The sequence below is a fragment of the Pleurodeles waltl genome, chromosome 2_2 (assembly GCF_031143425.1).
Source record: "Pleurodeles waltl isolate 20211129_DDA chromosome 2_2, aPleWal1.hap1.20221129, whole genome shotgun sequence".
NCBI classification, from domain to species: Eukaryota; Metazoa; Chordata; class Amphibia; order Caudata; family Salamandridae; genus Pleurodeles; species Pleurodeles waltl.
Window position 1 is genome coordinate 101,260,205 of NC_090439.1, and position 26,548 is coordinate 101,286,752.

Here is a 26,548-nt window from a genome sequence, read left to right on the forward strand (position 1 = left end):
CTCTGACCAACTGCTGCAACTGCGTGCAAACAACCCAGTAAGGCTGCTGCGACAGGGTCCAAGGTAGCTGAAAAATATGCTACAGGGCGATTTGCACCTCCGTGGACCTGTGTTAAGACAGACAAAGAACAAGCATCACGTTCATGACAAAACAACAGAAATGGTTTCTCGTAGTCTGGCATTCCTAGTGCTGGTGCCCTGCACCAGCAAATTCCATAAATGATTCGAGCTCTTCTTTTGACAAGGTTATAGTATATGGCTCATCCTTGATTTCCTTTCCTGTCAGTTTTATTAATGGCTTTGAAATGATTGAGAAGTTGGGTATCCACTAGCGACAGTAGCCCACCATTCCCAAAAACATCCTGACATCTCTTTTTGTTATTGGGGGGTTCATTTGCAAGACAGCTGTTATTCTTTCTTTTGATATTCTCCTGGAACCCTTCTCAATCAAATGTCTCAAATATTTCACCTCCTTCTGACAGTATTGTAGTTTTCTGGGTGACACCTTATGTCCGTTCTTTCCCAGATGATTCAGTAATAGAATGGTATCATACTTGCAACTGTCCCTTGTTTTGGACGCAATTAGCAAATCATCAATGTACTGCACAAGAGTTGAATTAAAGGGCAGCACCAGTGGCTCCAAATCCTTCTTCAATATTTGATTGAAGATGGATGGTGACTCAGAAAACCCCTGAGGAATTCTACACCAACTGTACACCTTATCCAGGAATTTGAAACTGAACAAAAATTGACTGTCCTCATGAAGAGGTATTGAAAAGAAGGCTTGTGATAGGTCTACTACAGTAAACCATTCAGCATCACAGGGGACCTGAAACATGATTACTGCTGGGTTGGGCACCACAGGGCAACACTTTATCACAATTTCATTTATTTTTCTCAGGTCCTGCACAATTCATGTCTGAACCATGGTTCACAAACCCTCGACCTCGACCCCTCAGTTGGGTCTGAAACACACTATTCATTTGCGGTTGCTGCTGTATCATCTGTTGAACTCCATTTCCCTGTATTCCTGCCTGTGCAGCCCTTATCTGCATCACCATCATCTTTTCCTTCAACTTTTTCTGCTTTAACTTAATCTCATCACTACAGTACTTTGCATACTGCAACACCTCATCAATCGGTTTAGCTTGCCAACAAATCAAATGATTCTTAATCATTTGGCTAACTTCTTGTCTCAATACTTCCACGAATCTGAACACAAGGTGGTTCATGTCCTTTGGTTCAATAGTCTCAGTAACACTGTAATGCTTAAACGCTTTTAACAATCTCTCGTAATAAGCATGTATTGACTCTTTAACCTCTTGAGAGGTCCGGTCGATTTTCTGCCAATCAGTCACTTTCGGCAAAACCTTTTGTTTCAAAAACTCAATCACTGTATGATAATACTTCATCACCTCTTCAGAAGGTGCTCCAGTCACCTTATCCCTTGCTGGTTCTTTCGTCGGCCAAGCAACGCCTCTCTTGCACTCAAGCCACAAATCAGGCGGAACAATGATCTCAAACAAGGTGTTCAATTCTTCCCAGAGACACTTTGCAAGTTTCACAAACCTATCTGTTTGTTGATACCACTCGATCGGCTTCTCTCTCAATCTGGGATAGTCATTAGTAAAAGATAGAATATCTCCTCTAGTCCAAGGCACATGAACTAAAACACCACCAGCTGTCTCTCTCATAGGTAATATTTTTACCGAATTCAAATCAGGTGAGATCTTGGCTTGATTAGACCCTGGGCTGTCACTCTTTCCCTTATCTCTATTCTTTGCCCATCTGCCTTCCCATTTTTCCAGTGCCCCCCAAATGTGTGCGCTTTGCAACAGTTCTCTCAAATGTGCCTTCATTCCTGCAGATCTCATGTGCTCGAAATCCTTTGAATCTAATTTGTAACTTCTTTTCAAATGTTTAGTGTTTCCAATATCGATATTGTATTTGTCTGCTAAGTTCGCTAATCTCTGATGTACTTTGCCTACCTCTTTGGTAATCTTGGGGCATAAGTAACTCAATTCTGCCTCTGTGTAGGACTCCAATCTATTTACTCCCCTTGTCCCTTCTACCAACTCGGCAGCTTCCGCCCCTAGTCGTACAAAGTTCAAGTATTCATCTTTTTTTTCTTTCTCTGGTTCGACTGTAAACACTGCGGTTTTCTGTGAAGTATAAGTTTTTCTAACCATTCATTTAACTGTTGAACTGTAAAACCTTGCAGTGAAATGTTCCCTGCATGCATCATTGGGGAATGTGAGGTATTCGTGCTCATGGTTTGTGGAGTTAAAACTCCCAAACCTGCTTGACGCATTGCTTCGAGAGGTGCTCCTACTGGACTAAGGTCCATTAAGGGCCTAGGCTGTTCAATTACTTGTTCCCCGGGGGCCATTATCTGTGGAGTTCCTATGGACCCTCCTATTATCGCCTCCTGAGTCATCACTCCCTGATCACACACGCCCTTTTTACCCTGTGCATACAATGGCACTGGTGGACCGACAGTAATGGGTAACGATATAGCAGCAGGTGTCTGTCCCGGACCCAGACTTCTTGGAGCAGCAACTCCATAGGTCTGTTCCAATGTACCCGGAACCGGCACTAATGGTGAACCTGCTACAGGGTTGTACCCTGGTATCAGCTGTGATTGTGGTTGAGATATTAATTTCGTAGTTGATTCAATCTGTATTAGCTTTGGCTTCGTGTATATCGGGTCTGGCGGCACTATCAAATTCGTAGTTGTCTCAAGCATTGGGACATCAGGGTAGATTCTCTGTATCTGCGGTGGAGGCTGCAACTGTATCGGTATGTCTGGTGCAGTGGGTACACTGACACCATTCTGTATCGAAGCTGTATCGCTAGTCTGTGCCGTATTAGTAACTCCCTTTTCCTGCGTCTGGTTCCCAGTATCCAAGCTAGTACTTGGAGCATTGTCGCTCACCGCATATGGTAGTGGACGATCATGTAATAATCTGTCCATAAATTCCTCATCGTCTGAATCATCTTCCTCTTCCCAAGATCTTTTATTCTCTTTAGATTTGCCTGAATCTTTGTCGGTTTTACAGGAGGCTTTTTTTCCCTGTGTGTCTTCACCCTGTGATTTTGCTGGGAATAATTTTATCCCATCAACAATCCCCCTTCTCCACATTTTGCTCTCGCTATCCCATCTAGCCTCTGCATAAGATTTTTCTGCCCTCCGCAGTCTTCTCTGAAACCTTTCTTGTCTATGTTTAAGAGCCATCAAATCCCAAATTGCCAAAGCCTCATACTGAGCTGGTCTCGGAGGTGGTTTCTGTGTACTTAACATCCACCTCAAGTGAATGTTCTTTATTCTGGAAACGCTAAACATCCCTCCTTTTCTGTTAACTTGCGCCACTGTTTCATCCATAAACAAGGTGCAACACCCTTCTCTTCCATGACTATATAAGCTGGAGTACCCTCGGGTGGTGCAAAATGGCCACAGCACACAGAGAGTAAAGTCCAACAATGAAGTAAGAAAAGGTGTTGCTGAAGTGGTTCTGTGGGTTAGGAGAAGAAAGATGTTGAAACGAGTCTCAAATCCTGTTTATAGGTGGTATCTTTATTTGTAGGTGTTCCGAAAGCATTGAATCATCGTGGAGATACAGCCAACACGTGTTTCGTCACACAGGTGACTTCATCAAGGCTGGGGTCGCTGGTATAGGTAAGTAGGTAGTGGCGTAAAGTAGCGAAGTTGCTCTGTTATCAGTAGAGTGGGCTGAGTTTGATGGTAAGAACTATAGTTAGTAAGGTTGCGTCAGACAGCTACAGGTACGTGGGTACAAGGCATGTATGATAATGAAGATTAGGGAGGCCCTGATAAGCCTGAAAGGTGACCTGGAAGACGCGTAGCTGTGAGTTACCAGGTAGTCGCAAGAGCGTGTGGCGTAGGCTCCCCATCGGTTGCAACAATATATACATCTCCTTTCAGAGCGCTCTTAAATGCTTTAACGAAATTCATTTTTGTGATTCTCTTATTTTGTATTTAATCAGAAGTGACTTAGTTCCCAGGACACTCTTCACCCGCCCTTCTCAATCTATTGCCTCTCACGGACGGCAGCCAATCCGTGCGCAACCCCTCTCGACAAGCGACCTATCTCAGCGCGGCACCACTGACGTCACACTCATACACACTGCAGCTGACAAAGTCTCGCGGTTTATCCGCTCCTCATTGAACCTATACAATCTCACATAAACTAATGCGATTATTGCGAGCACTTTAAATGACAACACAAATCTGCCGGTTTACTACAGAAAGAGTAGCACATTCGCTTCAGAACTTTACAGAGATTTCACTTGAAACCTCGGCCGCTACTCTCTCCTTATCAGTTCCCGCATACGCAAGCAGAATTCGACCCACAAATTCTACTCTCGACTTGTCAATGACTCCTTCTAGTGCACTTTAGAATTTGTCAAATCTCCATCGAAGATTTCATACACACATTATGACTCAAACTTGACTTGTCAACCACGCCCGATTGACCTATTAAACCGCACAGATTACAACATAAACCACATCTGTCTTCATACTCCAGAGTCTTAGACCTCAACAGGTCGGTACACAACGGCCAACCACGTGGAAAACTTTTGAGCACCAAGCGCCACACTCATATGAAGTACGCCGACTTCCCTACTCTCATACTGCGGAGTACGCCTACTCCTACTAAACAACACTTAGTTTGGCCTAAATACACACAAATCTTCACAATTACCTGCAAAATGTGAAAGCTTAAGCAAGCACAGAGACCCTAACCACATACACTATGGCGCCAAGAACATTCCCAACTTATTCAGGCAGGCTCCGAGATCCCGGGAAAGTCATAGTGAACTTAGAAACCCATCATATCTCCAATTTGCATTATCACAGAAAAACAAATTAAACAATGAATCTCCGTCCTAGGGCCCCCAAGGGCCAAACCATCCTCTGCTACCAGAACTGTTAACGCGTCCCTTTATGTCAATTTTATACACATCAGGACTCGTTTTAGGCTGATGAATCTTTTGACCCAGTGGTGAGACACCGTAGAATGAAATAACTGATCAATATGTCAAGCAATATATCAATGACGTTATCAACATATATCACCACAATATACTTTACTTTGGATAAAGACATTTATTAAACTGTCGGCGCAACCATGACCTTTCAGCCATGAATAACCACACCTTTATTGGGGTTTTGTGAATTTCATTCCCTATTGATTACAATCTAATAATAGAAATGTCAATCTCAAAACCAAGTAGCATAAGAGCAAAGTCACAACACGACAGCTATGATAAGACTTCAATAATGCAAAGATCACAAACATAAGAGCACCAACATAAGATATTTATAGATCAGAGTGCATAGAATATCATATACGTCTCAGTTCAGCATAGCACAATGTCAGTCACGTCTATTTGCGTCAGTCAAAGTGATCACTTAGCCTAACCACTGATTAGCATCAGCATGTTGGACTTCATGCAAAATAATTTTGAACACAAATTTGGAAAACATCTGACTAAGGTCTCTGTTAAAAAATACAGCAGTTGGTACCTAGAATGGAAAAGCAAACAGACAAATTACAATAGCATTGTCATAATTACCCTCCTCAGAATAAGTCAGCATACAGGATCAGTCTTCGTCTTCAGGACATCAGTTAGATCGCCGTCAGTTTATTTAATCTAAGGAAAAGGGGACACTTCCCTCATAACGAGGAGAAGTGTAAAGGGGCAGTCTATGGATGAAGATGGTTTTGTCTAAGTCTCAAATCACCAAACAGAGTGACAGAGTTTCTTGATGCAATCAATATCATTCCCTACCTAATTCTAACGACTCTTCTGTGTCATGAGTTTTTATCCCTTTTTCATAATACATTCCCCCAAAATTCTATTGGATATTCGCTATACCCCACTATCTTTAGCCTATCAAATTATACATTAGGTAATCCAAATTGTCATCCCACGATAATTTATAACGCTTTGATTGGTCTTCATGATTGACGTCTTCGAAGGTGGCACATCCGGAGGATGTCATTGCCTTGGCACGTTCTTCAGGTCAAAAGTTCTCTTTTCCATGGTTAAATGTCCTTGAATATTTCTACTTTTGTTGCAAAACGTATAAAACTTATACTAAGGCAGCTAGCATGCGGATGGGAACAGGGCAAATCTTACAACATAAAACAAAGGAAAAGAACACATGCTGGGTCATGGCCTTTTACGAGTCAGCACACTGTAAAACAGAAAAATATGCTTTAATATGAGAGCTACACGGCTAAAACTTCAACTCACGCTGACTTAAGGCCTATGGGTTCTAATACAAATGCAATCTTCGTAGGTGTTAACATATTCAATTAATCATAATGCAAGCAATTATTTCTTACAGTCGACATTAGTTTATGTGCACAATAGTAACTTCACACTTATAATCATGTTGAGAATACATTTAAGCAAATAATATTTTATGATCGTTTTTATATGCAGCATAGTTAGGTATTTATATAAGCATTTCACATCTAATATATGTAATATTTAAACTACGCTCTCTCAGACCCATACTGTACATTTTCTAAAGGTTAACACGTGTTACGTGCGTGGTAAAGTCAGACATGGTAAAGGCATGTGTGGTAAAACTTACATCAGTGTGAAACTCTTTTTTCCTATAGTATGGATATTACTGCTAATCCTACCACAAGTGAAGCCTGCCTACAGATCCATTTAGCTAACAGGAGGATGTGCGTTGGAAACTTCAGAATGCTGATCCACTACTTTTATAAGCCATGCTGTCTGTTTTAACGAACTGCTGCTTTCTATGGGCGAGCGCAAAGCGCTCCGTCCCATTCTGTAATCTCTCTTTGGGCTTCAAACAACGCCTGTGTCACGTCAGTCACTTTCATTGGTTCGTGGGCTTGCCTTTTAAAATCTGCTTGCTTTCATTTGTGAAAGGCATGCATACGTCATGCCTTTTCCAGTGTTTAGCCCACCTACACAGCAGCGGTAAACTACTGAAACCATTCGAGGCTAGATGTTTTCAGCCTGGGGTCTGGACTACTTTATCTGTTTATTTTCCAGGCAGCGTGATCGCGCTGGGATTTACGTAGCGCAATCACGCTCGGTTTTTCAGTTTTCAATTTCAGCGCGATCGTGCTGCATTTTACATAGCGCGATCATGCTGTGTTTTTTTCCTTGCAATTTGTGAGGCAAGAAAAGTCTGGTTAGGAGTTTACAACGCTAATAGCTCTAACTTGAGCAAATGTGAAACCCGTTGCATTGAAAATGCTTGTCCTGTGTACTTCCTCCTCTCCTCAGCATGTCACAGTCGAAGGGCCGATCTGCAATAATTTCAAGCAATCACTGAGGAAACTGGACTTCGCTGAAACAGCAGATAATTCATATGCACTGCTAACTCTCCTGTCGCATAGCATCTGAAAGGGGGAGCATGTCACCATTTCAAACCGTCATGAAATAACCTGAGTTACCTCTAGTAACGCAGCCTTGTAACTTGAAACGTGACCTGTCTGCTCAGCATATCGCCAAAGAGAGCTGACATTATTTCACCATTTCAAACAGCAGCAGTGGAATCTGAGCTCAGGCTAACAGAGCCGCCATCTCTTCTCTCCGCATATCACCCAGGCTGACATTTCAAACTCGCTTATCTGAGCGAGCCATTCCAGAGAGCAGCCTTTTAGCAGGCATCGGCATCTCTCTGCGCAGCATCTTATCCCGTCAAACTCACAGAGGTACCTCCCTTTCCAAAGTCAGTGAAGCCATTTAACACACAGTACACTCTCCTCTCCTGACAGCTCCCGAGAAGGGTTGGCATTTCATCACGTAAGCAGTCATGCGCTAGCCGAGGTTCGTTTAGCAGAGCAGCTTTTAGGCAAGGTTTCCTTGCGCTTTCCAAATTTCATCGAAGCCTCACTGACGAGCAGCTCCGTGGGCACTAGGCAAGCAAGTAACATTGGCTCCCCTGTGGTCACTGTCAGGCTGACCGGGTCTGTATACTAATAACAACAATATTAACAATGTAGTTCTTGAGACCGGATATTACAATTCGTCAATGTAGTGCACATAAAAAGATACAACAAAAGTGGGGAACGTGTCCTTTGCCTCAGAAGGATACATGGCTGAGCTTGCCCCTCTGGAATTGCAAAGCTTAACTCATAGAGCTACTTCACCTTTATGGGAAACAAAAAACTCACACAATGTTTGCTCACTCTGGTATTGTTTATGACACTCACACAAGTCCTCTGTGAAATGTAATGTGTTTCTCTGAAAATTAGAAGAGTTCACATATAGCTTCAGAACGCAAATGTGTCCATTTAGTTCCTGCACATGTGCAGAGCACCCCGTATCTCCAAATACGAAAATGAATTACTATGTTGAAGTTATTTATGTTCCATATTTAACATAGTGTGGACATTACCCTAACGTATTACATGCTTTAGACTAAAACAAGTTTCATTACAAGAAATACAGAGCTACAAGCAGTTGTACAACATAACACCACATAGCGTAACACAACACAACGTAGCATGGCATAACACAACATAAAATAGCATAACACAGCATAGCATAACATAGCACAACATAACACAATACAACATAACATAGCATAACACAAAGGGCCAGATGTATCAAAAGTTTTTGCATTCGCAAATGGTGCGAATCGCAAAATTAGGTAGTTTACTAATGCAAAAACGTGGTCTGTGATGCATGAAAGGCATTCGCAGACCAAAAATAAGAAATCACAAAAATTGCAATTTTTTGCGTTGCGACCTGGTTTTGTGAGTTGCATTTTGTGATTAGGTATTGCGAGTAGGAAATTGCGAGGCGCAAAATGCAAATCGCAAAACCAAGTTGCGATTCGATGCATCAAAAAATCGCAAATTGCTATTTTTCGCAGAATGGCATTTTGCACATGCAAAATACCACTAAGTGAAAGCAGGTGGTAACCAGGAGCAACCTATATAAAGAGGCCCAGAATGCCTCAGACTCTTTTCCACAATGGCTGCACTCTACGTCATGGCGAGGAGGATGAGGATCTTGGCAGGTTTGAGGAGAGGGAGGAGGAGACAGGAGCGCATTTTCAGAGTGCGCATTACACTTTTTGACCAGACAGAGGAGGAAATATTTGAGAGGTATAGGTTGAGCTCTGTCATGATATTCGACCTGATAGCTGAGCTACAATCCATTCTGCAGCGCACAACACATAGGACTCCTAGCATACCCACCCATGTGCAGGTATTATGCTCCCTCCACCTACTTGCCTCAGGGAGCTATCAAGGGGTCATAGCAGCAGCTGGAGGGGTCTCACAGAGTACCCTCTCTAGATTTTTCAATGTATTTATCAACGCCATGCTGAGCAGAATACACCAGTACATCCGATTCCCCCGCACCCCACAGGAAATACAGCAGACAAAAATAGATTTCTACCAGATAGCACAGTTCCCCCATGTCCTAGGTGCCATAGATGGGACACATGTTGCAATCTGTCCACCATCAGCCACAGAGTATGTGTACCGCAACCGTAAATACCAGCATTCCATGAATATGCAGGTGATATGCAATGCCTCATAAATCATAACTGATCTCGTGGTCAGGTACCCAGGGACCAGTGCAGCAGAGGGAAGGCAAAGGCGTGCTGACATCACACACAACCATTTCAGAAGTAAGTATGAAAATACGAATCCACTGACAAATGTACCTGTAGTGAGTAAATGTATTACCTTAATGTCAGGTAATATAAGTTCCACGAGTACCAACAAAAGTAATTGTGAAAAAAAACAAAAGCAGCTCACAGTAAAGCACTATTCCTTCATAGTGTCCTCATGCCAGAAATATATACAGTCCCCTGTGGCCACTACACTCACTTCTTTCGGCCACGCATGCCACTCAAGTGCGCACCTCGAGTGTCTGCCTCTGTGGCAGTGCTGTGCCTGGCAGTGCTGTGCCTGGCACTGCGACGTCTGGTGTCCATTGCGGGCACAGCTAGGCTGCTGAGGCTTGATGTGTCCTCCGTGTCCCCCAGTCCAAGTTCACCAGGTGTGGCTGACCGTTTACCCATTATATTGTCTATCACATTAGTGATCTGTACAAGTCCTTGGGCCACATCCCTGCTGCTGTGTGCTGCCTCAACCTGTGCGGCCACAGCACGACGTGATATTAGGGCTGTAGAATTTGCCAGCCTAGTCACAGAGCGACAAAAACCTACAAACATGCTCCTGAAGCGGCTCTCCTGCCTGCGGTGGCTTACCCTGTTGTGGCGCAGCTCCTGACACAGTTCCCTCACAGGAGTAGTCAGCTCCCTCGTATCCTACGATGCTTGGACCTGTCCCTCATGCAGCTGTTCGATGTTGGCATTGACGCACTCCAGCTGGCGATGCAGGCCCCCCATGTTTGCATTATGTTGCTGCATCTGCCTTTGTAATGCCGTGATTTTTTTTATTTTGCAGGCGCTGCTGCTTTAACATAGCAGATTCCAGGCCACCAAATAACGATGTTCCCCCACCTTCCTCAAAAGCCTGTACGACTGCATATGTAGGCATCCTGCGGGTGCTGTACTCTGCTGTGAATGGGGCTCCTGCATCCGAGTGCATCTGCCACTTGGGGACGGTGTGTGTGAGTCTTCCTGCTGCTCATCAGAGTCCTGGCTCAGTTCTGGTAGTAGCAGTGCCCTAGGCCTGCGTCGGAGTGGCGCAAGGTTCTGTGACTCACTCGTATTGGAGTCTGAAGCAGGATGGGTGTCTGTCTCCCCTGCACTGGCACATGCTGTGGCTGCTGGGCCTGGGCCACCTGCAACTACAATATGCAGCATGTTAGTTATGTATGTTACAATATAGGTCACACAATGGTAATGAAGGTACAGTTACTTCTCATCACTATGTTGTGGGTGTTGTGTTCTTCTGTGTGTCGCACTGCCTATTACATTGTATGTGCTACTTTCAGCTCTGGGTTGTGGACTACCACTCCCATAAGGCATTGTTGTGCTGCTTCTATGATGTGGAATGGACTACTTTTCACAATGTTTTACATTACTTGCTAATTCCTAAGGGGCATTTGTGCATACACATATGGGGTTACATTTCAACCGGTGTGCCGGATGTGTCAATGTCAGTGACCCCACTGACTGCTTCCGTCTTCTATCGGGGTGGAGGGTGTCTGTGGGTGGTCCGCCTCCTGTGCTCCTGGCCTCCTGCATTCGTCTTGCCACCCTCTCCTTGGCATGGGACCGCAGGTCGTACCACCTCTTCTTGATTTCTTCAACAGAGCGCTGCGCCACTCCAACAGCGCAGATCTTTGTCTGGATATCTGCCCAGAGTGTGCGTTTTTCACTCTCAGGCACCTGGAGAGAGCTTTTGCCGAACAAACGGTCATGGCTCCTGACCACTTCCTCTGTGAGCACCTCCAGCTCTTGCTCACTAAACTTCAGCTTGAGTTTCCTTTCTCCCTTCTCCTTTCCCTGGGCAGAGGTGTCCATGTTTGTTCTGCTGTGCTGCCTTCTTCAGAGACTTACTCAGTGTGGCTGGGCTGACTCTCTCTGAGTGCTGGTTTGGGTGTGGCACCTGCAAACTGCCTGGGATGACTCACTTCCTGCTTGTGATGTCATCAGGCTCCTCCAGGTGTGCGTTCTCACAATTTGCGATTTTCGGTTACGGAATCGCAATTTGTGAAAATGTAAATTGCGATTCGGTATTTGGGCCTCGCAAACCACAAATAGCGATTTTTAAGAAATCTGTAATTCCGATTCGCAATTATGATACATGGCCTATTGCGACTCGAAATAGCGATTTCTTAAAAATCGCTATTTGTGATTCGCAAGGCCATTTCATGATACATGTGGCCCAATATAACATACCACAACATAACACAACACAGCATAACATATCACAACATAATACAACATAGTATAGCATAGCATAACACAACACAACATAACATAGCATAATACAACACAACATAGCAAAACATAACACAATATAGCATAGCACAACATAACAACACAATATTGCATAGCATAATATAACACACCATAGCATAACATAACACAACATAGCATAGCATAACATCACACAATATAGCATAGCATATTATAACACAGCATACCATAACATAACACAACATGGCACAACATAACAAAACATAACATTAGACAACATTGCCTATCAAAACATAACACAACATAGCATAAAATAACAGAACACAAGATAACATAAGACAACATAGCATAACATGACACAACAACATAACACAACACAACATAGCTTATCATAACAACACATTACACAACACAGCAGACCACAAGACAACATAACATACCATAACATAAGACAACATTGCATAAGACAACATAGCCTAGCATAACACAACATAAGACAACACAGCATAGCATAACACAACATAGCATAGCATAATACAACATAGAAAATTATAACACAACAAAGCATTCCAAACCAAAACACATGGGTAAAAGAAAAATGTAATTTACAATGGCAACAACTCTAACTCTAGCAAATACGAGACCAATTGCATTGCAAATGCTTGATTTGCATGTTATTTATTTTGCTTTTTAGATTCATTCCTAGATGTCACTTTATGTGTTGTCATTGCTGTCAAAGCCTGCGTGGCATCTGTCTCGACGGTGCCATTAAATGAGCTAGTTTGTTTTTACTCCTGAGAATGTTCAAAATGTACACGTTCTGGTTTCTGACTGTGACAACGGAGGGTTGGAGTGCTCCATAAAGCAATGCATCATTGTAAACCCTATCATATGTTTTTACTCGTAAGTCCCACGAAAAAAAGGGAACGGCGCGTTAAGTCCTCAATCAAAGAAAACACAGGAACGTTTGAAGCCCCTTTACGTTTGTAAGGCCTAATCATTACTTAAGCCCCTTAAAGGAATTGTTGATTTAGGCGTTATTTACCATGCCTATGCATCTAGGAAAGAAGACTATCTAGAGCAAAATTAAACTTCCTTATCGTTTAAACAAATGTTCTCCTTAGTGACTGGGAGGGCGCATGAAAAGAAAAAAAAGACTGAGATAAATGGATTATTGTGTGGCTTTCTCAACAACCCGCCCTGGTTCTCCTTTCCTCCCTTGTTTGCGTTTCTTGTTTGCTGTGCATAAACATGCCAAGGTGATTGTCCTGAGCTGGAGGCTTCGTGGTGTTTTTAAACTACAGCAAACAGTGCAACATCAAGGTAATGTGAACGTGCAGAAAGAACCATTGAAAATGCTGCACACGTTTTAATTTACAAGTTTAAAGCTTTCCCATACCTAAGGTGGGGTTCCTATTTCTTATTGTGTTTATGGAAATTGTTAATTCTCACACCCACTTGTGAATATCATTATGTTTTCCTGTGAGCATATGCATTGTGTGCTCTGTTTTCATTTGCTATTTTTCTTTTGAATTTAACCCAAGTCGAATGAAACGTTTGCAAAAGAACTTTTACGGCGACCATTTGGGTGTATGTGGAACTTTAGAAACTCAAAACAGCACTTCCCCACCTCGTCAGGGGTTGTATATAAATATAATTACAATGAAGTAACAAATAAGTAGTTAAGGCAGTGTCATTTTAAGGATTAAGGGGGGCCCTGGCAAGACATATTTTGGGGCCCCCAGTTTGTAGAAGTTTTAAATTGCACTACGTATTTTCCAATAATTCAAGCCTGGATGATGCCACACACTATTGGATTACACCTACACTTTAACACAGAATATCTGAATATGTCTTTAATAGGACCCAAACATCCTTAAAATGGCAATGGTTAGAAAGAGACAAAGAGTGAGATATCGAGGGAGCAACAGGGAGAGGTAGAGAATGTCTGATAGGGAAATTGATAAAAGATAGAATGAGAGAAACTGATAAAGATCAATTTCCCATGGTGGATCTTAGATTGTGGGGCCATCTGCCCTCACATTTTAAGGTGTGGGCGAATGTCAACTTTGCCCACACATTAAAATGTCTCTGAGTTAAGGTGAGGGTACCAAAGTAAGGATTAAGATCATCATTTAAGCCTAAATTGAGGGCCTAATTTGTTCAAACCTCATCCCCAAGGCCATCCTGACACTGTCATCCACAGGCAGTAATTGCCCTCAATTACAGGTGTGGCTAGGCAGCCCTTAGCATGATGGAGAAAGTACCCAAATGCTGATGCTGGTCTCTATTCTTTATTTCACAGACATTCCCAGGACCTGTGGAATCCCCACAGTTCCTTTCTGTCTGCTCTTCCCTCGGCAGTGCAGGTGAGTGGGATTTCTATGTATTCCCTGGGGCCAGAGGTACTGGAGACACCAGATAATTCTGATTATTACGTACCCTGAGGTGCACAGGCCCTTAGCCCACTAAAAGAGAACATGGGGCATTCCCTTAAGGTGCTGGTGATGAATCCCCAGGGTTCCCCATTTGGTGGGATTTGTTCAGGCATCCAAGGGGAAATATTTAATCGAATTACCATGGCAATTTGTGTGGAGTGATGCAGACAGGCTTTTCATCTCGGAGGCAGGCTAGGGAATTCCTCTGGGATCCCTTGAGCATTGGAAGGGGAAGGCAGGGGACCACCACAAATTAATAGTTTAGTGGACAAGTGTCGTCTGACTGCCCTCCTTTCTTCTTGCCAGACCAAGTGGAAATCAAGCAATAAGTTCCTGTCTCTTTCTTCTATTGTAAATGGTTTATTGGAGGCCAGGTATGATGGGGAAAGGATGCTAGTTAGTTTCTATGGCAAGATTTAAATAGAGGCTTACGTACTGCAGTTCACAGCAAAGTCATTGTTGCAGAGTTCTCAATATTCCTCATTCCTTCAATGAGTAACTCATGAAGGCCAATTTCTTTCCTTGACTTCGGCCCTCATAGTTGTGAATTTATAATGGAATATACAGAGCCATAAGTAGCTGAATGGAGAAACAAAACATGAACGGGACTGGGCATTCACACAAGTCATAAGTACAGATTTAAAAAAAAGTGTAAATGTATTTATTGATTTGCATTAAAAGAACAACTGATACAGTGTGCAAATTCATACGTACGTACCAACAGCAGAGATTTCAGAAGCAGTTTTACAGTATTATTTTTCTGTCCTCTACTTAGCTCATATTTCATTTAACAAAGATTTACGCATATCAGTGAGCACTCCTTTTTTGGGTTAAATTATATTTCTGGCTTATTCTGAATCATTGATCATCTTAATTTGGTATTGCATATTACTGAAAGAAAGTATATTGAGAGGAATGCATATGTATGAACTGTGATGAAAAAATTGGAGTCCCAAAACTGTATTTTGTAAATCTGGTTGACAATCCATTGTTTCTTCTCCCGTGGGTGCTGGCCGAGCAAAGGTCAGGGAGCCTAGAAATAAAAAGGAGTAACTTGAACTGAAATAAGGGCTTTATAGGTAAGTGACACCTGACATTGCACCATCAAACATTAATAGTGCCATTACTTTACTTCAGAATTTGTATTCCCTCAGTGGAGGCATCTTGCAGAACAATCAAACCACAAACCTGGTGGTGCACTCAGCTTTGTATCTTGATTGTTCCACTTACTTTCATCATCTTTGTTTCCTGTGCAAGATGTCAGCAAGATTTTCTCTCTCTGTACTTCACAGTGTTGTAATGTTTTTTTAGAATCCCATTGGACAATCTTTTAATGCCTTTCAGGTCTTCATTTCCAAACTCATCTAGACCATTTGATGTGCTTAGGCTCGCCAGACATCTGTTGTGAATTGCCCCCCAAGGCTTCATTTTTGAAACTTTGACATTTTCACATTAATCATACTCATTGCATATGTTCTTTGGCCAAAGTGTTTCATTTACAAGTGGTGGTCTAAATGATCTGGATTTCATGAGGTTACCTAGAGGTATGAGCAGTTTAATTTTCTTCTGAAAATCTACAAATGGATCCCAACCGAAGCCAGAAGGACAGTCACCCAGGCCCTCGTCAGCAGCCGCCTCGACTACGGCAACGTACTCTACGCCAGAACCACCGCCAAGACCCAAACAAAAACTGCAACGCATCCATAACGTCTCCGCCCGTCTCATCAAGAATGCCCCCCTACACAGCCACACCTCTGCCCTTCTGAGAGACCTTCACTGGTTGCCTATCAACAAGAGAATCATCTTCAAGCTCCTGACCCATGCCTACAAGGCCCTACTCAATGCAGGACCAGCCTACCTCATCTGCTTGGAGGGTAGCTATTTCTTTCATCTGATGTATACATGAATTAGAGTAGCTCGATAGAGTGGTGGTATTTGAATTTCAATCTCTTAGTAAAATCATCCAACAGAATCGCCACTCGTTATATGGACTTTTGGGTGTTGACTTGAAGCATTGCGAGGGAGCTAACATCAGAAATACATTTAAAAAACTGTGAACCCAATGTGGCTTCACAATAAAGATAGAGTGGGCGATATTCACCATTAAAGGTTTATTTTCCAAGTATTAGTCAAATCACCAGTCAGCGAAATTGGAAATGATTAAGGGACTATATCATTTGAGCCAGAATATTAAGATGGTCAAACACTCTAAATTTAAGTATTATGAAGGTCAAAATAGTAACAATCAGTATGCATAGAATGCATAATATCCAAATTAGGTGATCCATAAGGAAACTTACTCCCCTAAATTAAGAAATGGAAGAGAGTTGGGTATTTTTAAAGGGGAAGAGAAGAAGGTGTCAGCATACTATGAACCTTAGTAGAAATTCAGAGTAAAAGAAAGTGTGTCTAGCTTGAAGCTTTCCACTAGGGAGAAACCCAACAGAGAGATCTGGCCTTGTCAAGGTCTGGATAAAGGCCTACTGTAAGTAACTACGGAACACTAATTTAAAGTACAATAGAAGGTTCCAGAACATTCATATCACACCCCCACGGCGTGGAGCCAAACCCCTGAAGGCAGTTGATGTGTCTCGGTCAAAGCCCTGAATTCCCATTCTCACACACTTAGGTACACATCTGCTTGACAGTTATACCTTCCTGTACAGGAGTCTCCTTTCATCACCATCCCTTCACGTCTGCTGCCATCTTTCTCTTCACAGGGCCTCACTACCATCTAATACTTAAAAAGTAAACCCTTTCTTTAACTACCGATGAACCCAATAATACACCTGCAGAGGAGAGAAAAACAGCATACTAACAACTTTTAATTGTGCAATCTTCAGTTCAGGCCCAATGTCAAGCTAAGTTAACTCGAATATCAAAATGTAAGCACAATATAATCTAATTATTAATCCTTAGCAGCCAAACAATTACTATTAGATTGTAAATATATTCAGTAAATGTGGTTACCTTGATTATAGTTCAACTCGGTACAGCTTCATATGATTTCTCAACATTCTCAGGACTGATGGCCTATTGCAATTCTTATTCATGTGAAACACACAGTTAAGATAAATGAAGTTAAACACAGACTGAATATATTGGTTACGTGTCAGTGCACATACTTTATATATAGAGGGTGGGGGTTTAAATTTACGCTGCTCTAGAAAACAAAGAAATCTATGAGACCTGAATGAAACAAAGCACAGGGAATTTTTTTGACATGAAGAGCTTTCACCAAGTCCGATTCACCCTCATGGCAGTGTTATTGGGTTGAAAAAAATTCAAAAAAACAGGTTTGTGGAGGAAGTTTCTCCAGAATATTTTCCTCATTGATTAATCGACGTGTTAAAGCACACTTTATTTCAAAACAAGTGTACAGAATGAAAAATCTGGGCGGTTAGAGGCATTGCTAACACTAATTTTACTATTCATGTGTTTTTGTGGTTGATGCTGTGGCCTCCTAATTTATTTCTAAAACTCTAAGCACACTGTCGGTGATCTGACAAGATTCAATTGGTTATTTGGTCATCCAGAAGAGTTATATAATTCTAGTTTCTTCTTCTTTTCTTTTTTTAGGTGGAGGAATTGAAGGAGTTTTGCTCCATTTTACTCTTTATAATGGGGTTTCTGTCAAATTCCACCAGTCTCCCCGTGGTGTAATTCTTATCCCATGAGGCTCCAGAAAATGCTAGCTGGCGAGTGAGATTTGGCATCCCTAGCATGATTTTCTACCACGGGCGGTCATGAGTAGCCACAGTCAGATGGATGCCGTTCAAGTAGATATGTTGCTGCTCGAATAGATTTTGTACTCAAGCGACAGCAAAATCCACTTAAATGGCTGCATGCTCTTATGCAATGCATGCATGGTACAGTGTGTGCTGATTTTTCAGGCCTGCTCTCACTACTGGCGCTAAATTGCAGAGTGAACTGCATATTTTCCATTCATTGGCGGAACTGGAAAATCTTGCAAAGTATTCATGTAACTCCATAGAATTCAGTGGAGTGAATCTCTGTGAGTTCCGCCCACTTCTATTTTTTATTTATGCATTCTCAAGAAATGTCTGTTTTTATCCCAAATATCTGAGTTTTATAGCAGAGTGGTTACGTTCAGTGCACTCCCACCTATCAAGTTTGAAAAATCAAGTAGGTGGATTTTACTCCTCAGTCTCAAACTCAAGGGCATATTTACTATTTTTTCACGTGAAGTAGCACAGAAAGGGGCAGAGCAGAAATGCACCATATTTACAAAGATATAGATAATTTCTGCACCCTCCTTCTCCTGGTGCACTGTGTGCTGCCTACTGCCAGTGCAGGTATCCTTGCTCCATAGTGCAAGAGTGCCTGTGTTACGGGCAGTGTTGTTTATTTACTGGGATTTATTCCAATCCTTAGAGCAAATTGCTCTTTCTATGTGTGCTGCAAAATGCAACACATATGGAAAAGGGAAATAATGAGGAGGAATAAAGATATTTCTGGTAAAGATATTTCTTTACCATTTTGGTGTAATTCCTGGTTTACAAGTGTCTGTAAATCTGGGATTGTGTCAAATTGCATAGTTGAATTCACAGAAATGTTCATGCTCCACCTGTGAAAACGCCTACCACAACAAAAAATAACGTAACACAGCACAAGCCACTGAGTTCCATTACATTTGTTTACAGAGTGATGCAAGTCAGCGCAAATCTCCCATTGTGTGGCTTTGTAAATTCCATTTAAGGACTTGCATTGCTTTGTGATGACTTATGTCATGCAAGGTCAACACAAATTCTTATTAAATTTGAGCCTCAGTCTGCAGCACTCAGCCCTAAGAAAATAAGTATTACTGATTATTTCACTGCATCAAATCAAGGCCAAATCTAATATTGCTTGACAAAGCACTGTAGAGGTATTCTGGTTTGAGAAAAATGTATAATTTTCTGAACCAGCCTCTGATATCTGTCTCAATATAATAAGATTTACTACACCAGAAAGCACCGCTCAGAACACAATGCTCCAAGAAGACAGTGCTCCAAAACTTGAAATTGCGGTCTCGTCCATATCTTTCATGATGCTGTCCTCAAAGTCCACTATATAATCAGAGGTGTAACTGCTTACTAAACATCTCTCTCTGAATGACCTTAAATTGACGTTGCAGTCACCACTAAATGCAAAAATCCAGCTGCTAGCATTCATAAATCTGCCCAGATGGATCTTTGGAAAAGCATAAAAGCAGCCACTACCCAGAATCAACTAATGCGAGTAGCGAGTCTATTGCTAGCATTCAAAATTCCGCCCTGATGAAACTTTGGAAAAGCATAAAAGCAGCCACTACCCAAAATTAACTAATGCGAGTAGCAAGTCTACTAAGAACTTAACCACTGAAATTTCCTTTTGCACACAAGATTGAATTAATGTCAAAGGAAATGAACTAGGGGATTCTCAAATTGAAGAAAATGGATGTAGAACCGATAGTGGCACTTGCCGAAGAGAAACTACTCTTAATGAGGCAAAAAGCAAGAAAAAGGGAAAAAAATGAGCTTACTCATTTGATTACAGAAAAATATGACTTGTTTATAGATGAAAAAAGTAAATCAGCAAGTCATTAATACTAAAAAGAAAACTAACTGATAAAAAAATTAGAGGTACTAGCAACTAAGATTTCAGACCTGGATCACTTTTTAGATGATTATCCGTTATTCAATAATTCTGTGATGGTTTGTCTAGCGAAAACCTGATTTACTTCTGCCTTTGACATAAATAAATGCTTGATGATTGAACCTTCCAGTTTTAGAGGTTTCCAATGGACACTGCAAAAGAAGGGCTCTCAACACTTTTAAGATCTGTAGTTAAATTGTCCTGATATTTTACAGCTATGCTGGCATTTCCCAGAACTAGCCCACATAAACGCAAGTAATTCTTGGAAATAGTTACTCGAATGAAAGGTATTATATTTCTACTGATTCAGCAGGTTTAGTCATCCTACCTAATGATAACCATGCCCTGCAAGAAACTTTAGATAGGTATCAAAATTCTATTTATCTATTGATTGGTCGTTTTCATGCTCTTGTTCCTTTCAATTTATATGTGGGAAGTGGGTTTTGCCTATCCCAACCTATGGTGGGGAATGGGTCTCCCTCATGTTTTTAATAAAAGAAGCGATAAAGGAAGAAGTACGTTTTTGGCTTACACTCTACCAATTAATCTGACCTTGATGAATCAGCATTTAAAAAGCAATATTTCTGGGCATATTATTCGGAGGAAAAAAAGATCTTCCTCTAATATAGATTAATGGCCTGATTTAGAGTTTGGCAGAAGGGGTTACTTCGTCATGAATGTGACAGATATAGCATGTCCTGCGTATTACGATTCTATAAAATCCTAAGGAAATCGTAATATGGCATACGGAATATCTGTCACGTTTGTGATTGAGTAACCCATCCACCAAATTCTAAATTAGGGCCTAAGTTTTTACTTCATATTTGGGATGTCTATGTGTGTAGTCTTTTAAAAAATTGAAACTAGTGATCTATTAGTTATCACAGTAAGTTGATCAGAAACTAGACTTAAAGCCACACCCTCATTCTGTAGCTAATCAAGTTTCAACTAAGTATAGTTGCACAACAATCAAGTTATGTATTGGAAGAGCATAATTATCAAATTCCTTATGAAATTGGATAAGTACCATGGTGGACGGTCTTGTGGCAATGCACCAATTTGATTTGCACTAGTATAATAGTACAGGAAGTTGTATATCGACCAGCCACAAAGGTGCCACTATCGCCTGGTAATTTATGTTGGATGTGGAAAATAAGTGTTAAGCACAGGTCTCCTATTTCTTAACGGGGCTTAGATGAGTGATAAGAAAATATAGAGGTAAGAAGGTCGTTTTCACTTCAGCACTCATCCAAAAGTATTTCAAGGGGTTTTGATCCACTGTGGCAAAACTGATAGGAAAGGAGGTGTATCAGAAACCTACTCCAACTGATAAGTAATCCCAGTACTCATATTTTGCTTGGCCTTTTGGTGAACAAAACCATGCTACAAAGGCTGGTGTAATAAATGATCAAGACAGGAATAATGTGAAACCCATTGATGAACATTTACCCTGTGATATAGAACCAATTACTGTTGCACATATAGTTAAGGTGGTGAACACCATAAATGCACGAGAGCTTCTAGTCTTGATAACAATTTATGAAGCAAATCCCATTGTTTGGACTGCTAACTGTCATAGTTTATTCAACTAATTAATGTGTTTAATTATGACAAAGAATGATCAAACATGTGGCAGAGAAGAGCCACATTGTTTGATATACAAAAAGTGATATAGGTCCAGTTTATAAAATTATCGTCCTACTGGAGTATTTTATTTAGCAGGAAAAACATAGGCAAAAATCGTGTTGCAATATAGGAAAGCTATATAAATAACATAATAATTTGTCACAAAGGGAGCAAGCAGGTTCTCGTCCTTCTTGATTGACACTAGAAAACATTTTGTGTCTGAAGATTCTGTTTAAAAAATATGTACAAGGTCAACATTTTTGGGCTTTTGACTGCTTGGTCAAGGCACACTTTGGAATAAACTTAGCAAATAAACATCACTGAAATGCTTTTAAAAGCTATAAGCAGACTATACTCAGATAACTAGGCCAGAATTGGTTTGAGGAGTGCAGTAACAGCTAAAATTCCAGTCTTGAATGAATTTATCTTTTCTCTGTATATTGATGACCTTCTTGATAACCTTCATCTTATTTCCCCAGTGATAGGTGGAGTTATTTTGTAGATATTAATGCATGTGTATGGTTTGTTTCTACTGGATCTTACCATCATTGGATGTAACAGCAGTTAACCACCACAATTAGGAGCCTCATTTACAAGGCCTTTGCACCACTGTTGCGTCATTTTGTTTTGACCCAGAGGTGGCGCTAGCAGTGCTTAACACTGTGAGTTTAGTGCCAACAGATGCACCAGAATTTCTGACGCAGCTGTGAAAACATGCGCCATGGATCTCTGTATTGTAAATATAGTGCATCCATAGCCTTGTTAGGGGAGCATAGGGCAGTGCACGAACTCTGACGCATTAGGCTGAGTTATCGGATTCTTGTATATGAGACCCTAAATATTCCTCAAATCACAGTTTCACAATAAACGATGTTATAACAAAAATAATGATTTTGAGGGAAAAATAGCTTACATTTCACTTGATCGTGGGTGATAAACCACTAACCCATGTTAAGAATTAACAGGGAGATCAGTAACAAACATTTTGTCGTAGCCCTCCCATTTCCAATATCAACTAGCCAAGCCAAATTCTACTGGGTTTCATATTTTTCTTTTCATTTTATAAAGTCTAAAGCAAAAGAGAAATGTTAAGTCTTTTAAATGTATGTGGGACCAAAAGTCTGGCTTTAACATTCTAAGTAGGTGTATGAAATTGGTTTGTTAGTTGAGAGGGGTGGAAGCCCCACTCAGACAGCAGCCACAATCCTTGTCAGAATGAACCACAAAAGTGACTACATTAAACTGTGCTTAATCCTCTGGTAGCTTGGCACAAATGCAGCCAGCCTTAATTTAGAGCTAATGTGTAAAGTATTATGCAGCACACAAACAGTAATAAATGGAAAACATAACACATGAAAAACCACAAACCAAATCAGAAAATAGAGTAAATTGTAATGAATAAAATGATACCAGAAAGTCAAACATCCTAGCAGTAGACTGGGAGATATTAATTTTTGAAATGTTTAGGGCTAACAAGCGGAAAACACCATTCACAGTTATCTGGTCAAGCAGGACCGGAGGGAAAAGCCACATGTTCTGGCTGACGTTGATGGAGCATTGGTCAGATAAAGGGACGAGGTTAATCCTGCTGAAGAGTCACCTTCCCAGTTTTAAAGCTTTATTTCAGCACTAAAAAAACATGATAAAACAGTACAAACCATATTTTTAAAAGAATCGAAAATAAAATAAACATTCACAATCCATTACATATAATAGGTCTAATTCAATCATATTAAAAGAAATTCTTGAAACATATACAGTCCCCGCCTTCCTAAAACATTCTCTTCCTAAAGCAAATTACTTTGCAAATAAACAAAGTCCAAATCATTAAATCCTGAAAAACTTCCGCCCCATCTCTCTCCTGCCTTTCCCAGCCAAGGTAATAGAGAAGACCGTCAACAAACAGCTGACCACCTTCCTGGAAAACAACAACCTGCTCGACCCTTCACAAACCGGATTCCGAACCAACCACAGCACGGAAACCGCCCTCATCTCAGTCACAGACGACATCATAACCCTGATGGGCAACGGTGAAACAGTCGCCCTCATTCTCCTCGACCTTTCGGCTGCCTTCGACACCGTCTGTCACCGCACCCTAATCACCCGCCTCCGCTCCACCGGGATCCAAGGCCAGGCCCTGGACTGGATCGCCTCCTTCCTCTCAAACCGTTCCCAAAGAGTTTACCTCCCTCCGTTTCGCTCAGTACCCACCGAGATCATCTGCGGCGTACCCCAAGGCTCATCACTCAGCCCGACACTCTTCAATGTCTACATAAGCCCCCTCACCAACATCGTACGCAAGCACGACATCATCATCACCTCCTACGCAGACGACACCCAACTTATACTCTCCCTCACTAAGGACCCCGCCAGCGCCAAGACCAACCTACAAGAGGGTATGAAGGACGTCGCAGATTGGATGAGGCTCAGCCGCCTAAAGCTGAACTCTGAAAAAACGGAAGTCCTCATCCTCGGCAACACCCCGTCCGCCTGGGACGACTCCTGGTGGCCCACGGCCCTCGGCACCGCACCGGCCCCCGCAGACCACGCCCGCAACCTCGGCTTCATCTTGGACCCTCTTCTCACCATGACCAAGCAAGTCAATGCCGTGTCCTCCGCCTGCTTCCTCACCGTCCGCATGCTCTGCAAGATCTTCAGCTGGATCCCTGCCGACACTAGAAAAACCATGACCCACGCCCTCGTCACGAGCCGCCTGGACTACGGGAACACCCTCTACGCTGGGACCACAGCCAAACTCCAAAATCGCCTGCAACGCATTCAAAACGCCTCGGCCCTCCTCATCCTCGACCTACCCCGCAACAGCCAAATCTCCGCACACCTGAGACACCTGCATTGGCTCCCAGTCAGCAAAAGGATCACCTTTTGACTTCTCACCCACGCACACAAAGCCCTCCATGACAAGGGACCGGAATACCTCAACCGACGCCTCAGCTTCTACGTCCCCACCCGCCTCCTCCGTTCCTCTGGCCTCGCACTCGCTTCCGTCCCTCGCATCCGCCGCTCCACGGCGGGTGGGAGATCTTTCTCCTTCCTGGCGGCCAGGACCTGGAACTCCCTCCCCACCAGCCTCAGGACCACCCAGGACGACTCCGCTTTCCGGAGACTCCTAAAGACCTGGCTTTTCGAGCAGCAGTAACCCCCTCTTTCCCCTAGCGCCTTGAGACCCGCACGGGTGAGTAGCGCGCTTTATAAATGTTAATGATTTGGATTTGATTTGAATTGTCTTTGTTAGTTTGTTTTCCAGTTTGGCCAATATTGAATATCACAACGATATAGGTTTAACTGTCAGAATATCATCCAAGTGGTCCAAACCAAGGTCCAGATGTAGCAAAATAACATTTTGCGACTTGCAAATTGCGAGTCATAGCGACTCGCAAAATGTTATGCAGAAAGGTGTCTCAGACACCTTCTGCGACTCACTATGAGGTCGCAAAGACCCACCTCATGAATATTTATGAGGTGGGTCGCAGTTTGCGACCCCACAGCGTGTCTAGGCACTCACAGGGATGGTGGCCTGCTGGAGACAGCAGTCCACCATGTCTGTGACTGCTTTTAAATAAAGCAGTTTTTTTTTTCTTTTTGCAGCCCGTTTTCCTTTAAAGGAAAACGTGCTGCAAAACGAAAAACATCCGAAACCATTTAGTTTCAGTTTTTTCAGAGTAGGAAGTGGTCCATAGGACCACTACTTGCTCAGAATTTTTTTTTTTTTTTGCATTCACAAAGGGGAAGGGGTTCCATGGGGACCCCTTCCCTTTTGCGAATGAGTTACCATCCACTTCAAGTGGATGGTAACTGCGAGTTGGTTTGCGACTGCATTCGCGGTCCCAAACCAACTCTGCATGGCGATGCGGTCGCAAATAGGAAGGGAACACCCCTTCCTATTTGCGAGTCGCAGCCTCAAATTGCGAGTCAGTACAGACTCGCAATTTTAGGTTGTGCATCGCGTAATGCCTTTTGCGCCTCGCAAACTGCGTTTTTCGCAGTTTGCGAGGCGTAAAAGGCTTGCTACATCTGGCCCTTACTTCTCTGTGCAGTATGGTAGTCAGTGCCACAAGTGGGGTGTACACCATACACCTTAGAAATGTTTTTTCTGCGTTGCCTTACTCTGCACTTGGGAAACATTCCCTGGGCGATGCAATGTGTCTTCCCATGCAACACCCATGGTTTTTGATGCCTCCCCACATTTACAAAACAACATAAACCTGGAGATGCGCTAAAACCTTACACCTCCGGAGGTGAGGCATACGGAGAAGAAATAATTTTATTTCTCCTCATTTTTATCTCTTTCCTTATTTGCTGCATTCTGCATCACACATAAAGAGATGAAAAAGCCTCCTGGGATTGTTATTGTGCAGGAAGGTGCATCTTCCTGCACAATAACAATCCTGCAGACAACACAGGCACCCTTGCATCATAGTGCAAGGGTGCCTGCGTTGCCGCTATGCTACCGAAACAGCAGCAGCGCAGGGGAAAGGACAGGAATGTACAATGGTGTATAAATACTGTGCATTCGTGTCCTTTCTCTTTGGCTTAGGGGAGCGCAGCAATGTGACTTGCTCCGCTGCCCTACGCCAAAATCCCATAAATGATGACCCAAGTGCTTGTCTATTGTGCAGAATTGGTGAAAAATGGCCGTAAAATTTCGATGCCTTCACAAGCCCTTGTTTGTGAGGGGATTCGAATTATGAGTTGTGCTGTAAACGCTGCACCAAAAAACATTTTCTGCAGGTACATTTCAGCAGGTCAAACCTGGCGAAATTTACTGTTGAAACAAAAGTTCAGTTTTAATCGAGACATGTCGAATTCAGTGGCTGAAAGCACCAATTCTAGGTGCAATTCTTAACTTTTCTAAGGAAAACTAGAATTGGGACATGTTTACTGTACCCAGTACATACCACATCCTGGGCTGTCATAATTTACAGTGTATAGTAAATACCTCACCCCATCTTGGCCCACT